General features: G+C 43.0%; 1 protein-coding gene across 3 annotated transcripts in view; it reads left to right on the top strand.

Annotated features, from left to right (window-relative positions):
* The first annotated feature begins 3566 nt into the window (after positions 1-3566).
* Ncoa5 (nuclear receptor coactivator 5) overlaps positions 3567-15616 on the top strand; it is a 38292-nt gene continuing 26242 nt past the window's right edge. For 2 of the 3 annotated variants that reach the window (XM_069989884.1, XM_069989886.1), the window contains exon 1: positions 3567-3702. The gene's annotated coding sequence lies outside the window, so the exon portion shown is untranslated. Of the gene's footprint in view, positions 3703-9168; positions 11084-15616 lie in introns of those variants that run through there. The other variant, XM_069989885.1, reaches the window with a different exon arrangement.

Raw genomic sequence — 15616 nt, 5'->3', positions numbered from 1 at the left:
AATTACAAAATAGATCTTTGGAGAATTTCAAAGGAAAGGGGCATTAGTCAATTTGATCTGGTCACCTGAATAGCATAAACACAAGATAATTTCTTTATTCTATAATAATAGACACTTATAATCCTAGCTACTTAGGAGGCTGAGGTCCAAGGATCATGTTCAAAGCCAGCTCAAGCAGATAAATCCAAGTGATTTTTATCTCCAATTAACCAGCAAAAAAAACTGGAAGTGAAAGTGTGCCTCAAGTGGTGGAGCACTAGCTATGCGAAAAAGCCAAGCAAGAGTGCAAAGCCCTGCATTCAAGCTCCAATACTAGCACACCGAAAAGATAATTTTTAAACAATATTTTTCCTGAGTATATCCCACATGATTGTAGAAACAGAATGATTAAATGTGATATAGCAAATGTCATAATTATCAAAACCATGTGGATTACTTCAAAAAGTAGGTGATGTTATGGCAACAATAGAGATCCCTAAATTTGACTCTCTTGTAGAAAAGGATGTTATGTGATAAAGAGCTAATGAGCCCACTTGGGGATCCAGGCCTGATTCTGGGAGCTTTGTGTTGTGATATATGCATACATACTCCTTCCTTTTAACATACTTCTGACTGACCTCATGATGCTTGCATTATTTTTACCCTCTCTTTGCAGCTGAAGAAAAGGAGGGGTGGAAAGGTTAAAGAACAGCTCAAGTTTGCCCAGCTAGGATGTGGTGGAGAGGAGAAACGAACCTAGACCATTCAGATCAACACCTTAGGTTTGAATATACCAAAATGTTAGAAAATGGTAAATTCCCCCCCCAGAAACTCGAGTCAAGGAATTTAGAGCAATGGAGATCTGTTGTTTGCTTGACCCACTAGGTAACCTTCCCATCAAGCGGGGAAGTACCGGGGTTGCCTACTCAAGCTACAACCCTCTGTCTCTACTCCACATTCTCTCCTTGCCTCTCTCAGCCAGTCCCATGGTCCAGGACTCCCATCAGAGTCAGCATTAACAAATGTGTAATGCCTTGATTCTTATCAGTTCTTATGAGCCCTTTGAGAATTAGGTATAAGATATATTAATCTCTCTACCTAGAAAAATGCATCTATGCACATAATGTTGGAGCTGGGGGTGGCTAGTCAAAAGTAGCTTTAGAAAAAAAAATTCTGGCTGAAAATCAAAACCACAAGGAAATATCTCAACCTAGTTGGAATAACCATTATCAAAAAAGATAAAAACAAATACTGGTGAGGATGCCGAGAAAGGGGAGCTTTAATACACTGTTGATAAGAATATAAATTAGAACATCTATTATAGAAAAAAGTACCGATTCCTCAAAAACTAGAAATAGAACTACCATTATCAGAAATAGAAATCCCATTATCAGGCATAATCCAAGGAAACTGTAATCAAAGAGCCATCTGACAGAAATCAGGTAGCGTCTACTATAGCAGAGTTTCACTTTATGGCAAACCTTGCACCCTCTCCCAGTGAAAGGTTAGAAGCTATGCAAGAATCGGGTGTCCTTTGGCTTGGATGAGAATTTCTTATCTCAGAAGACATCATTGCTAATTGTTAAAAGCACATGCTTGAGCACAAAGCTGCAGAGGTTTCATTCTGGGTGTGCAGAATACTCTCCATAGAACCATGAGCAAATTAAATGATCTCAGCTTCCACATCTGTAAAAGTGGCATCTAATACATAGGATTATTTTGAGAATCAAATGAGATTTGTGAGGGATTTAGTGTAAGATGGACATACAATAAAGGTTACCTATTTTGTAAGGCAAACATCTAAATGGAAAAGCACCATGTCTGAACGCTTGTTTCTGTGTAAGACTCTCTCCTTATAGACTTAACTAGCTCCTCTGTCATCAAAGACTCATGACATATTGTGTTATTATGACTTGTTTAACACATGTATTCTCTAATGGATTGTGAGCTCCCTGAGGACAAGAATTAGCTGCACAACCAAGCATAGAGTAAGTGCTCTTTAAACGCTTATCAAGTGGATCAGTGAATACATGTTTTGGCTTAAAGTCATTACCCAAGTCAAGTGCAAGAAACCAACCATGTTTTGAAGTGGGTTTGATTATCCTGATAACCTCTTCTCACGTGTTTTTCTTAAATTTTCATATTTTAGGGCCTACTTTAGAAAGAATGAAAATGAACATTTTTAAAGCATCTATGATTTGTCTTTGTCTGAAGTTTCATGGAGTCTATTATAAAACAGGAATTTCAATAACCATTTTACCTGTGAGGAAACTAAGGTTCCAAGTCATACCCTCTGAGGGTTCCTATTTCTTTCCATGACAGCACTTAGTCATAATTTGAAATTAGACACTCGAGAATATATATTTTTTGCACTACTAGAGTTTGAACTCAGAGTCTTATGCTTGCTAGGGAAACTCTGTATCACTTGAGTGACACACTCCCAGTCTTTTTACCCTTTAGCAGTTTTCAGATAGAGTCTCCATTGCACCCTTTCAGGGCTTGGACAGCAATCCTCCTACCTACGCCTCCCCTGTACCTGAGATTAGAGGCAGGCTCATCACACAAGGCTGTTTTGGGGTGTTCTTTTTTTTTTGCCTAAATTCTGTCCACTAGACCACTCTCTAAGAGAGTAGAGGACAATGCCTATCAACTAGGTATATAACAGTAAAGTTACAAGGCCATTACAGATAAACAATAAAACATTCAGTGAGTAAATGAGTGAACCTATGATGATGTCAGGTGTCAGAGAAACTGAGCTGGAAGCCTTTCAATTCCACAGCCACAGCTTTTACTTAGCATGCACTATTCACCAGCAGAAAAACTAGCCCCTCTGGGGTCTCAGAAGTTTCCAGACCGGATTCATACAGGGCTGACTGTGATTAATAGAGTGTATTTAGAATTGTGTGAGCAAATTTCATTCCCTGTGACAAATAGACTCTCTAGATGAACTGGCCCGGGGAGGGGGGCGCGGAGCAGCGTTTTACAGGCTTCACGGTCGGCAGTTACAAGCTGGGGAATTCGTTTCTGACATTGAGTCACTGTTCCACGATAAATAAATAACTCAAGAAGAACCTGTGACTGTCTCCAGAAGCCTTTTGCCTCACAGCCGTGAAACGAATAGACACTACGACCTATTTAAATGTAAATTTAAATACAGCTCCCCCCCCGCCCCAGGCTTCTCTGTTCTTTGTTCCTTGCGATCCCGCGGTTGCAGGACTATAAATCCTGTTCTGCAATACACACTTGTTCAGGAGCTTGGGGGTTTGTTTTTAGTTTGACGCGACTAAGCCCAGGTATTTGGGGATTTTAAGTGCTCTGTTTCCACATTTTAGGAGGAGGAATGCTCCCTGGAAACAGAAGGCTCAGCTCCAGTCCTTGGAGGGGAGGGCGGGCCTGCAACCCACCGTCAACCTGGGACGCCGTTACTAGGCAACGCCCGGCGTTCTCAACCGCCACCTCAGACTCCCTCCCCCGCCCTCGTCGTCAAGGAGACCGACGCCTCAACTCCGTCTTGCCGTAAACGCGCGCGCTCTTGCGACACCGCAGCGCCTGCCGCTGCGTGCGCGCCCTCTGCCCCCACCGCCACTCTCCGCCCCGGCCGCCATTGCCTCGTGCCCGCGCCGGTCGGTTGGTAGAGCCTTTGTCCTACAGCGGGCTGAGGCTCAGGCGACAGCGGCGGGCCTGAGGCGACGGAGCGTCCAGGAGCCCGCCGCGCTGGTAGCGGTGAGTGCCGGGAAGCGGTGGCCGTCCGCCGAGGCGTAGGGTTGAGGGGCCGGCGGTTGAGGGGAAGCTGAGGCGGGAGGGCCGGTGGACGCGCGGCCGCGGCCTCTCTTCTCCCGGGTGCGCGCGGGTCTGCGCATGCCCGGAGCGGGGCGCGGTCGCCGCCGGCTCCCGTCCGGCCCAGGCCCAGGCCCAGGCCCACACTCGGGCCTGCGCCGGCAGCCCGCGGTGGGCGGAGGTCGGAGGTCGGCGGCCGGTGGCGTGCGGTCCGCGTGTGCGTGAACTGTCGGTGGAACCGCTGGGTCTCCTGTGTAGAGCCGGGCCGCGCCCCTCCTCGGGTCCCTGCCGACGCGCGCCTGCAGGGCCTCGGCGCGGCGGTGGCGCAGGCGGGATTCGAACCCGCGCTTGGGGCGGCCGGTCTCGGGGAGGGGGGACGTGGGGGCACTGTGCGGCGTCCTTGGAGAGCTGTCCCCCGACGTCGCTGCCTCGGGGCCTCCCTGACCGCATCCTCCAGGCTTCGTCTGGTCGTGCGACACCCCGCCCACTTGATAGTCGCGGACCCAGAGAACGGGACGCGGACCTGGGTCAGAACCCGCTGGCTTTCCAGGGTCCTGACGCGGGCACCTTCGGCTCCCCAGTAACGATGTCTCCCCAGGGTCAGCCTCTCGCGTCGCACCTCGACGATGTACATCTGTACGATTTACTAAACGTTACCTTTTTTTTTTTTCCCTTTTAAACGGACTCTATTGCTTAAACGCGTTTGCTCAAAGCGGAAAACTTCAATCAGAAGCCTCGTAACGGGAAGCCAGTGATTTTTCTAATGCTCGTAAAAGAAAATAAATACCTATCTATTAAAATCAACATTGCGTCCTTGTTCCTCTTGAAGTTATTCTGCATCCCACACTTTGAGAAACGCTGCCCTAGGCTAATTGTCGTCCTTCTGGCTTTCATTCTGTACACAGAATTCCCACCCCCTGCGGCATAGCAGATCCCGTGTCCTGTGAAATTCCCCGGGGTCTTCAGGCATGGCAAATTAATACTATCAACTTTCTTTCTTACTGACTTGGACGTGGTAGTCCCAGGGAACTGCAGAAACTATCCACCTGATGTGACTCCTGGGTTTTCTTACAGCATTGTACGAACCGTAGTTCAACTGATAGTTGATATTTCTGCCAACTTTGATGGAGCTTTATTGGGTTTTGACAACTCTAGATTTAATATTCTCTGTGTCAGTCTGGATGTGAAAAGTAACCTGTGTTACCTCTTCCCAGATAAGACCAAGCTTTACATTATTGTGGAAATTGTGGAGATCACTTGGCTATTTGTTAGGATCCATTTTTTCCTTCATTCTGGTTTCTTTGCTTTTCCTTCAGCTCATCTAGATTTTTTTAAGTGTCTGACACAATCAACGTAAAACAAACGGCAATTTTCCTTTTCATGTGTGCTAGAGAAATGTAAGGCTCGGTAAAGTCTAGACACTAGCTATTCAGTACTTCTGAACAAATTTAAGGGAGGCATTGATTATTTGTAAATTAATTATGTGTTCTTAGGCTCTTTTTGTGTGAGAGCAGAATAAATTTGTAAAGGTAATTCAGAAAGATCAACCCAGACCATCAACCCTCTCTTCCCCCCCCCCCCCCACACATACGTATACACCAAAGTCTGTTTCTTGTTTCATATTGTATTCCAACAGGATGCTCATGCCTATAGCTTCAGGTGGAAACCAGAAGATCAAGCAAGGTTCAAGACTAGCTTGGGCAAAATATTAGTGAGACCTCCATCTCAACACCAACCACAAAAAGGTGTGCATAGTGGCTGGCTCCTGTCCTCCCAGCTCTGTGAGCTCGCAAGTAGAATTTGGTCCAGGCCTGTTGGTACAAAATATTCAATACCCTATTTGAAAAATAAAGTAAAAAGGATTAGGGGTGTGGCTAAAGTGTGCCTAGCAAGTGTCAAGTCCTGAGTTCAACCAGAAATCATATTTTTAATAACAGAATAGAACTTATTTAAGAATAAGGTATTTTTCCCCAAATTTTTAACAGCAGTCTTGTATAGAGGAGAATTTGATTTTACTCTAGTCCAGTTCTAAATTTCTACACATGGAGCTTTATCAGTGCTCGAAGCTAAAAGTAAACATCCCTTAAAAAGGCTTTAAGAAGTCCCAGGAGAAAAGATTTGATACAAAACTTCATTTTAATAACCAGTGCAGGCTGGGAAGGTGGCTCAGTGGAAGAGCGCTTGCCTTGCATGCCTGAGGCCCTGGGTTAGATTCCTCCACCACATAAGCAAAAAAGAAAAAAAAAGCCAGAAGTGGCGCTGTGGTGCAAGTGGTAGAGCGCTAGCCTTGAGCTGAAGAGCTGAGGGACAGCGCCCAGGCCCAGAGTTCAGGCCCCATCACCGGACCAAAAAAAAAAAAAAAATTGCAAGCATACCATGTCTATGGCCTGCAGATGGCAGTGCGTTTGTAAGCCTGTTACTATAGAAAGGTTGGAATTTAGTTGTGTTTTTGAGAGTAAAAACTTTTGAAGTTTTAGCAAGGATATATTTTAGTATAATATAAAGTAAGGAAAAGTTTTAAAAAATCCTATTCCCCACAAGTGAAGTGGGAGTAAAGATTCAAATGTGACTCATACCTATGGCCTTTATATTTATGCTTTCTGAGCTGGGAGAATATGCCCTAAACTTTAAGAGAGTGGTTTTGGGTTGGTAAGATGGGTGCTTCTAAAAGATGAAGATGTGATAGGGGGGATAATAGGTGATTTGAGGACTTCTTTGTCAGATATGTCTTCCAGTTCCAATTATCTGTCTCTTTAACCATCATGAGTTTACAGTTTTGTGCTCGCATGTGCACACACTCACATACACCAAAGCTTGAACTCAAGGCCTCATACTCACACTCGGCTTGTTTGCTCATAGCTGACTCCTCCAATCTGGCCTTTTTGCTGGTTAATTTGAGATGGATTCTTGAGGACTTTTCTTTTGGGGCGGGCTTTAAACCTCAGTCCTCTAGGGTTCAGCCTCCTGAGTAGCTTTTGGGAGGAGGGGCATTGATAGTAGTATGGGGCTTGAACTCTGGAGCTCAGGTTTGTTTTTTGTTTTGTTTTGTTTTTGTCAGTTGTGGAACTTGAACTCTGAGCCTGGGCACTGTCCCTGAGCTCTTCAGCTCAAAGCGAATACCACTTCCAGTTTTTCTGGTGCTTAATTGGAAATAAGTCTTAGGGCCTTTCTTCCCTGGGATAGCTTTGAACCGAGATCCTCAGATCTCAGCCCCTTGAGTAGCTAGGATTACCAGTGTAAGCCACCGGTGCCTGGCAGGGTCTCTGGTTTATTGGCAGATACTGTACCACTTGCAACACATACCCAGTCAGAGTTTATAGTTTTTTTTTTAAATATATCACAAGAGTAAGTAGATGTGGACAGCCTTTTGTGTCTCCTATTCATAACTTAATACCTAAAAGTAGGTGTGGTTGGAAGGGAATTAGTTGGTTTAAAACTTAAAAACCCTTAAAAAAAAAAGGAAAGCCTTCAGAGAAAATATATTTAGCTTTTAGTTCCCTCAATTTATATTGTTCTTTTGTTTTTGAGTCTCTATATGGAGAACAATACCTCTATTCCTAAACTCTTGGTTGCTGTTAGTTGTAATGATAGAACATACAGATAGCACGACAAATGCCAACTCATTTGCTCCTGCCAATCATCTTGTGGGGTAAGTAATCTAGTATAGTTTACTATATCAGATAGTAAATGTCTAAGTAATAACTCAGAGAGGTTTCCTTGTCCAAGATCACCTATTTAGTAGAACATATTAAAGACAAAATTATTGAAGATAAAAGATTGTGTGGTTAGTCAAGTTGGGAAATGTTGAGACACAGTGGGTGTTCTTACTCTAGAACTTCTCAGAGATGTCTATATACTAAAGATTATATACAGTGTGCATGTCCAAGAGAAGACAATCTCGTTGTTCCTTTTTCTCCCATGAATGACTTGAGGTGATACTGCTCCCCAAAATGGACTGTTTTCTACTATTATTTACTCTTTGTACCTTGTGGTTTATTAATGATTATCATGTATCTTTGAAATAAGTACTTTTAAAGCTTATTGTTAACTTTCTTATTGCAAAATATTTGTCCTGGGCTGGGAATTTGGCTCAGTGGTAGAGCGCTTGCCTTGCATGCCTGAGGCCCTGGGTTCGATTCCTCAGCACCACATAAGCAAAAAAAAAGCAGGAAGTGATGCTGTGGTTCAAGTGGTAGAGCACTAGCCTTGAGCTGAAGAACTAAGGGACAACGCCCAGGCCCAGAGTTCAGGCCCCATGACTGGATCCAAAAAAAAAACCAAAAACAAAATATTTGTCCTATGGATAACATACACGTTTGTCTAGACTATCCATTCTTTTTTTTTTTTTTTTGTCAGTCGTGGGGCTTGAACTCTGGGCCTTGGCGCTGTCCCTCAGCTCTTCAGCTCAAGGCGAGCGCTCTACCACTTGAGCTACAGCGCCATTTCCGGTTTTTCTGGTGGTTTATTGGAGATAGGAGTCTCACGGTCTCTCCTGCCCGGGCTGGCTTTGAACCTCGATCCTCAGATCTCAGCCTCCTGAGTAGCTAGGATTACAGGCGTGAGCCACCAGCGCCCGGCTAGACTATCCATTCTTAAGTAAACTGTTGAATTAAAAAGATAGTGCCCATGGGCTGGGAAGGTGGCTCAGTGGTAGAGCACTTGCCTTGCATGCTCGAGGCCCTGGGTTCGATTCCTCAGCACCACATAAGAAAAAAGCCAGAAGTGGCGCTGTGGCTCAAGTGGTAGAGTGCTAGCCTTGAGCTGAAAAGCTGAGGGACAACGCCCAGGCCCAGAGTTCAGGCCCCACTACCGGACCCAAAAAAAAAAAAGATAGTGCCCAACAGAAAGTTACCCTCCATGTTAATGAGCAGCATTAATGAAAAGATAAGGGTAAACATACTGCCTGAAACAGGGAAATGTGAAGTATACTGACATTTTAAAAATACCAGCATAATCGGGGCACTGGTAGCTCACGCCTATAATCCTAGCTACTCAGCAGGCTGAGATCAGAGGATCACAGTTCAGAGCCAGCCCAGGCAGGAAAGTGTATGAGACTCTTACCTCCAATTAAATATTAGAAAACCAGAAGTGGAACTGTAGTTGAAAGTTGGTAGAGTGCTAGCCTTGAGCAAAAGAAGCTAAGGGACAGTGTCCAGACCCTGAGTACAAGCCCCAGGACTGGCAAAAGAAAACAAAACAAAAAAAGAACTCAGGGACACTACCCAGGCCCTGGTTTAATCCCCACAACCACAAAAAAATAAATACACACACATATACACCAGCATACCTGCTGCTTTTAAAATAGTGGTTTTGTTAACACCAGCTATGAATATAGGATGATGATTTTCATTCTTTTTTTTTTTTTTTGGTCAGTTGTGGGGCTTGAACTCTCGTTCTGGGCGCTGCCCCTGAGTTCTTCACAGTGCCACTTCCAGTTTTCTGATGGTTTGTTGGAGATGAGAGTCTCAAGGACTTTCCTGCCCGGGCTGGCTTTGAACCATGATCCCCATATCTCAGCCTTCTGAGTAGCTAGGATTACAGGTGTGAGCCACCAGCACCCAACTTTCATTTTCATTCTTTATCTTATCACTTAGAAAAAAAAAGGAAAGCGCTAATAAGTCAGGCGAGGGAACAAAAGACGCTGTATGAAAGGAAATGTACTCATTACCTGACTCAAGTAATTAATTCCTCTATACATCACCTCTATAATAACAATAAAGTAAATTTAAAAATATAATAAATTTCCCTTCTAAGAACCAAAACTTTGGGGCTGGGAATGTGGTTCAGTGGTAGAGTGCTTGCCTCACATGCATAAGGCCCTGGATTCAATTCCTCAGCACTGCATAAACAGAAAAAGCTGAAAGTGGTGCTGGGGCTCAAGTGGTAGAACTCTAGCCTTGAGCTAAAGAGCTGAGGGACAGCACCCAGGTTCAGAGTTCGATCCCTAGGACTGACCAAAAAAAACAAAAACAAAAACTTTTCCTAACCATAATACTGAACTCTTGTTATATAAACACTATTGACCTATATAAAGACTTAAATATTAGTGCTGCTTAGTTGGATTGGACAACTAACATGTTATATCTTTAATTTTAGTAGTCCCTAGTTTGTTTCTGGAATGGCTGAATTATTGAATATTAAACTGGTGCCGTAGCTAGTGAGCAAAATACTGAGAATTTTGAATTACAAGTAATTTGAGTATGCTTAATTATGCAATCAGATATGGAGATACTAAAAAACAATTTTATAACATCTGTCTAGGGTGAGAGATAATATAAGAACTCTTTTTACCAAAAATTTCATACCAAAAGAAAAAATAGATGAGGAAAACGGGATCTTAGTTTAAAAAAAAAACTTTAAAAATATATAATTGAATCTTTTGTAGCCTTTGAGAAACTAACCTTAAGACAGCAATTATCAAAATCTGACCAGTCCCTGTGCTTGGGAATATAGCTCAGTGGTAGTACTAGGGAGGTCCGGTCTCCAGCATTACAGGGAAAAAAAGGAAGGAGGGAAAGAAGTTGGATGGGGAACACATAGGGAGGACATGGGGATATGGGGTAAATGTTTCCAAAGACATGAGAACTTTTTCCATCCTGCATATATTACTTCACCTCACACTACCTGGTCAGATTCTCTGCCACATGAATCATACCTCAAGTTTTCATGATAGTCTTGCTCAGGCCCTCCTGAAATTGGATTTTCTTATTTGTGCTTCCTCCCTGTGTTGCTAGGATAACAGTTGTGTGCCACAGTGCCCAGCCATTATGCCTCCCAGGTAGCTAGGACAACAGGCTGGTTCCACCCCACCCAGTCGTTGGTTCTTACAAACTTACATTGGTAGCTTACAAACTTTTTGCCTGGCTGCTCTTGAACCAAGACCCTCCCAAGTAGAAGGATTACAGGCCACTGTCACCCTCCAGAAGCAAGACTTGGAGCTGCATGAGCCAGATAATACAGCTTTGTTTTGCAGAATTTAGAACTTTAGTTAGCAGTTTCTCATTAGCTAAAGAAATAGATAACATGCTATCAAAAAGAGAAACTGCTGGGTGCCAGTAGCTCATGCCTATAATCCTGCCTATAATCACCCTCAGGAGGGTGAGATCTGAGGATCACAGTTCAAAGCCAGCCTGGGAAGGAAAGTCCATGAGACTTACCTCCAATTAACTGCCAGAAAACTGGAAGTGGTACTATGGCCCAAGCGGTAGAGTGCTCACTTTGAGCTGAAGAGCTCAGGGATGGCGATTAGGTCCAGAGTTCAAGCCCCACCACCGACCCAGAGAGAGAGAGAAACTCAGAGTATTTTTTTCTTCCTTTTTGCAACTAGGTAATTGGGAGAAGCAGTTTTAACACTTCATATTATTTGTATAGTGTGTATGCATGTGGGTCCTGGGGCTTAGACACAGAGCCTGGGCGCTATCCCTGAGCTTCTTTTGCTTAAGACAGTGTTCTACCACCAGAGCCACAACTCTACTTCAAGCTTTTTCTGAATGGCTTATTGGAGATAAGATTTGCATGGACTTTCCTGCAAGGTCTGGCTCAAACCCCTATCCTCAGATATTAGTCTCCCCAGTAGCTGGGATTACAGGTGTAAGCCACTGGTGTCCAGACAGATTACTTTTTAAATGATCAGATGAAATTAAAGGGGTAGACCGCTCATGACCTTATAATTATTAGTAGTATTAACTTCAGTAATCTAGAAACCTGAGTTGATGATTCCATTTCCTTTGGAGTTAGCAGTGTGTTTATATTTTTTATACTGTTTAAAGGGATTACATGTTGACAAATTTTAGTGATTGTCGTGACATTTTCTTTGTAATATGGATTAATTCCTTATGAGTACTTGTTTAGAGAGATCCCTAAATGGTAAACCTACTTATAATGTATAAGCTAAAAAATAAGTAGATAAAAGAGTACTAGTTCCTTTATGCATCACCTGAGAAATTTGTTAAACTACATATTCCTAGGCTTAATATTTAGATTCTATAAGTTTGAGATATGGTTTGGAGCTTGACCTTTTTTAAACTATCTTTCCAGATGGTGAGGATACATCATCATCATAAATAGACGTGTATATGTGTGTGTGAATATGCACATATATGTATGTATGTATGAATGAATGAATGAATGAGGAGGAATAGAATTTGTTTAATGAATATAGTTGAAAGTTGTGAGTCTCTTACACACAATATGAATATACTTGTCCCTACTGAACTATACATTTAAAAAGTGACAATGGTGGAGATATAGATCAGTAGTACTTAACATCCTGAGGCCCTGGCTTCCATCTCCAACTAAGTAAAAAAAAAAAAGGGGGGGAGAAGGTAGACTTTTTTTTGGTTACATGTTCTTTAATAAAAGAATAAGGAAGAATAGTTTGCTCTTTATTTTCTTTCTTCCTGAATAGTAGATTGAATGAACAGATGGATGGCTATTAATTACTGACTTCTCAAGCCATTAATCTGTTTTATATTCCTTTATTAAAGATAAAAATATGACCTTATAATTGTTTCTTTTGCCTATTCCTTTACTATCAAACTAATGTTCTCAGAATAACATTACTATAACCGGAAATTTTTTAAAATTTTATTTTGTAAAGATTCTGGGGTTATGGTTATATGAGTAAGGTAATGAGTACATTTCTTGTTGAGTATTGTTACCTCCTCCTTTGTTTTTCTTCTACTATCCCTTTCCTCCCCTACCTCCTTCACTCCTCCCTGCTCCCCCAAGTTGTAAATTTCATCTCCAACATAGTGTCTTGTGAGTATCATTGTTGCAGTGGGTCATCCTATGTCCTTGTTTCAGCATTTTGTTATTCCCCTTCCCCTCTCCAAATTAGATAAATGTATATACAAGATGCAGGGTACCAAAATCAAGTACAGAGGCAACAGGAGATATACCATAGGGGGAGGAAATACCTTGAGTAGGTTAAATACTCCCTCTATCTTTTTAGGAAGATATACATACAGTAAAAATTCATTAGTCTTTTCTAGTAGTATGCTTTGGTAATTCAATCCATAGCCTTCTAATAAGGCCCTCTTCCATCAATTTCTTCCTTTTCTATAGAAAAAGGGCTTCCCAATCTGCATGTAGTCTTAACATTCACTTCACTTGTCATTCATTTCTTATTCTTCCTCCTATCCTCATGTTCTCAACTAAACATAGTTTCCTGATTTATTATGTCCTTCACACCTTTGAATGTACTAGGATAACTTTTCCTGATAAACTACTTAAGATCAAGTTTTTGTTTTTGTTTTTTGCCAGTCATGGGGCCTGAACTCTTGGCCTGAGCACTGTCCCTCAGCTCTTCAGCTCAAGGCTAGCACTCTACCATTTGAGCCACAGCGCCACTTCTGGCTTTTTCTGCTTATGTGGTACTGAGGAATCAAACCCAGGGCCTTGGGCTGGGAAGGTGGCTCAGTGGTAGAGCGCTTGCCTTGCATGCCTGAGGCCCTGGGTTTGATTCCCCAGCACCACATAAGCACAAAGAAAAAAAGCAGGAAGTGGCCCTGTGGCTCAAGTGGTAGAGCGCTAGCCTTGAGCTGAAGAACTGAGGGACAGCGCCCAGGCCCAGAGTTCAGGCCCCACAACCGTACCCCCCCAAAAAACAAAAACCCAGGGCCTCATGCATGCAAGGCAAGCACTCTATAGACCACTGAGCCACCTTCTCAGCCCTAAAATCAAGATTTAAGTATTACTTTTAGGTCTTCCCTGTCTCCACCATCATCCTCAGGTCACACATATGTGTTCTTCCCAGTCTTCTGCCCAGTTCCTCTCCCTTGCTACACATTATCTCTGCCATAATCCTACTTTGTATTGTTATTATGTACATGTACCTCTCTCTCTCTTGCTGGTCCTGGGGCTTGAAACTCAGGACCTGGCGCTGTCCCTGAGCCTCTGTGTTCAAGGCTAGCACTCTATCACTTGAGCCAAAGCATTACTTCTGGCTTTTTCTGAGTAGTTTATTGGAGATAAGAGCCTCACAGACTTTGCTGCCTGGGCTGGCCTTGAACCCTAATCCTCAGATTTCAGCCTGTTGAGTAGCTAGGAATAGGCATGAGCCGCCAGCATCCAGCTGTACTTCTCTTTTATTAAACATGAACTCCTCTAAGTTAGGGACTTAAACCTTAAAGCAGAATAGATTAGAGCACAGGAAAATTAAAATTAATAAATATTAAAAGGGCCAGATTCAGACATTCGAATCAGCAAACAAATGAAGGGGGAAAAAAACAGAGCAATTAGCTCTCTCCCATCACATACTTTTAGATGTTAAATTGCAAGAGTAGGGAGATATAAAGGTACTAATCTGAATCTGCCTTCTTTGAGACAAAAACACTGTCCTGAGAGGGGTAAAGAGACAAAAATGAGAGGCATATCCAAGAAAGGAAACTATGAAGTCTACCTAATGTCCTGTGTTTTGGACAGGCCTAAATCATACATACCATCATGATTTAGAATAATAAACAGCACCCATGTTAGCCATTCAGAACCATTGATTGGAGATTGCTAGCCAACATGACCAGTATATTCTCCCAGCTCAAAAAGTATAAAGATTGAAGACAAGAGCTGCCATTTTGAGTCTTTACTTCCATTTTCTATGTGGATAGCAGGAAATGTTTTCTCACTTTTCCATTTCTTCCTACTTTAACTGTTAGAATAGCTGGGAGCGGGTGGCTCACTCCTGTAATCCTAGCTACTCAGGAGGCTGAGATCTGAGGATCAAGGTTCAAAGCCAGCCCGGGCAGGAAAGTCCGTGAAACTTATCTCCAATAAACCACCATTGGAAGTGGTGCTGTAGCTCAAGTGGTAGAGCGCTAGCCTTGACCTGAAGAGCTGAGGGACAGTGCTCAGGCCCAGAGTTCAAGCCCCACCACTGACAAAAAAAAAGAAACAAGTTTTTGCTAAAACTTCTACATTGTGAGATTCTTATTGTGAGACCTCTTAAAAGTGCTTTTCATGTGTTAATGTTATAAACCTGTGGTTTTGTATAGAAACTGGGAAGCTGAAGGAACCCTCCCTCCCTTACCCTCTTCTGATGATATAAGATTAACAGGACTTGAATCTCAAAAGACATGGAAAAGGATTTAGCTTTGGAATTTTTCTCTCTAAATCTGTCTTTGAGCTAAGTTGGGGGTTTTTCCTACCTCCTCTCTCAGATTGGCCATCTGAAAGAGGAAAGCAAGCCAAGATAGGTCAGGGGAGGAGAGAAGAGTCCTCTGTTCATAGTGTGGCTCTGAGTAGTAACTCAGTTATGGTCTGGGGATTCACAATATAAAATCAGCTGAAAGCTGGGCACCGGTGGCTTACATCTGTAATTATACCTACTCAACAGGCTGAGATCTGATGATCACATTTTGAAGCCAGCAGGACATGAAAGTCCATTAGACTCTTATTTTTCAATTAACCACTAGTAAGCTGGAAGTGCTACAGTGTCTTCCAAGTGGTAGAGTACTAACCTTGAGTGAAAAAGTTCAAAATCCAGGCCCTGAGTTCAAGCCCCATGGTTGACCAAAAAAAAAAACAAACAAACTGAAGGGCATGTGGCTGGGAGTTGGTGCTGCTTCTCTCTCCCAACCTTCCTGGGTTTGTTCTACCTAATGCTAAACCTTTAAGTTTGCTTAAACTCCAAATTTTTCCCAGTATCTGTGAGGTAGGGCAGAAGGACATGACACATATGTCCAGGTCACTACAAACACTGGCCTTGAGCCTCTCTGTCCTCTTTCAGGGCCAAGGCAACATGCCCCCTGTCCTCCCACACCAGGATTTAGCTCACTCCAGTCACCCCACCCACACACTCAGACCCCTCTGGCCAGGAGTACATCTGCACATGCACCCAGGCTCAGCTCTGGCAGATGAGCAC

Source organism: Dipodomys merriami, unplaced genomic scaffold, assembly GCF_024711535.1.
Source record: "Dipodomys merriami isolate MVZ:Mamm:240054 unplaced genomic scaffold, mDipMer1.0.p SCAF_39, whole genome shotgun sequence".
Lineage (NCBI taxonomy): Eukaryota > Metazoa > Chordata > Mammalia > Rodentia > Heteromyidae > Dipodomys > Dipodomys merriami.
The sequence above is the reverse complement of the archived record's forward strand: the minus strand, read 5'-3'. Positions and strand labels throughout refer to the sequence as shown.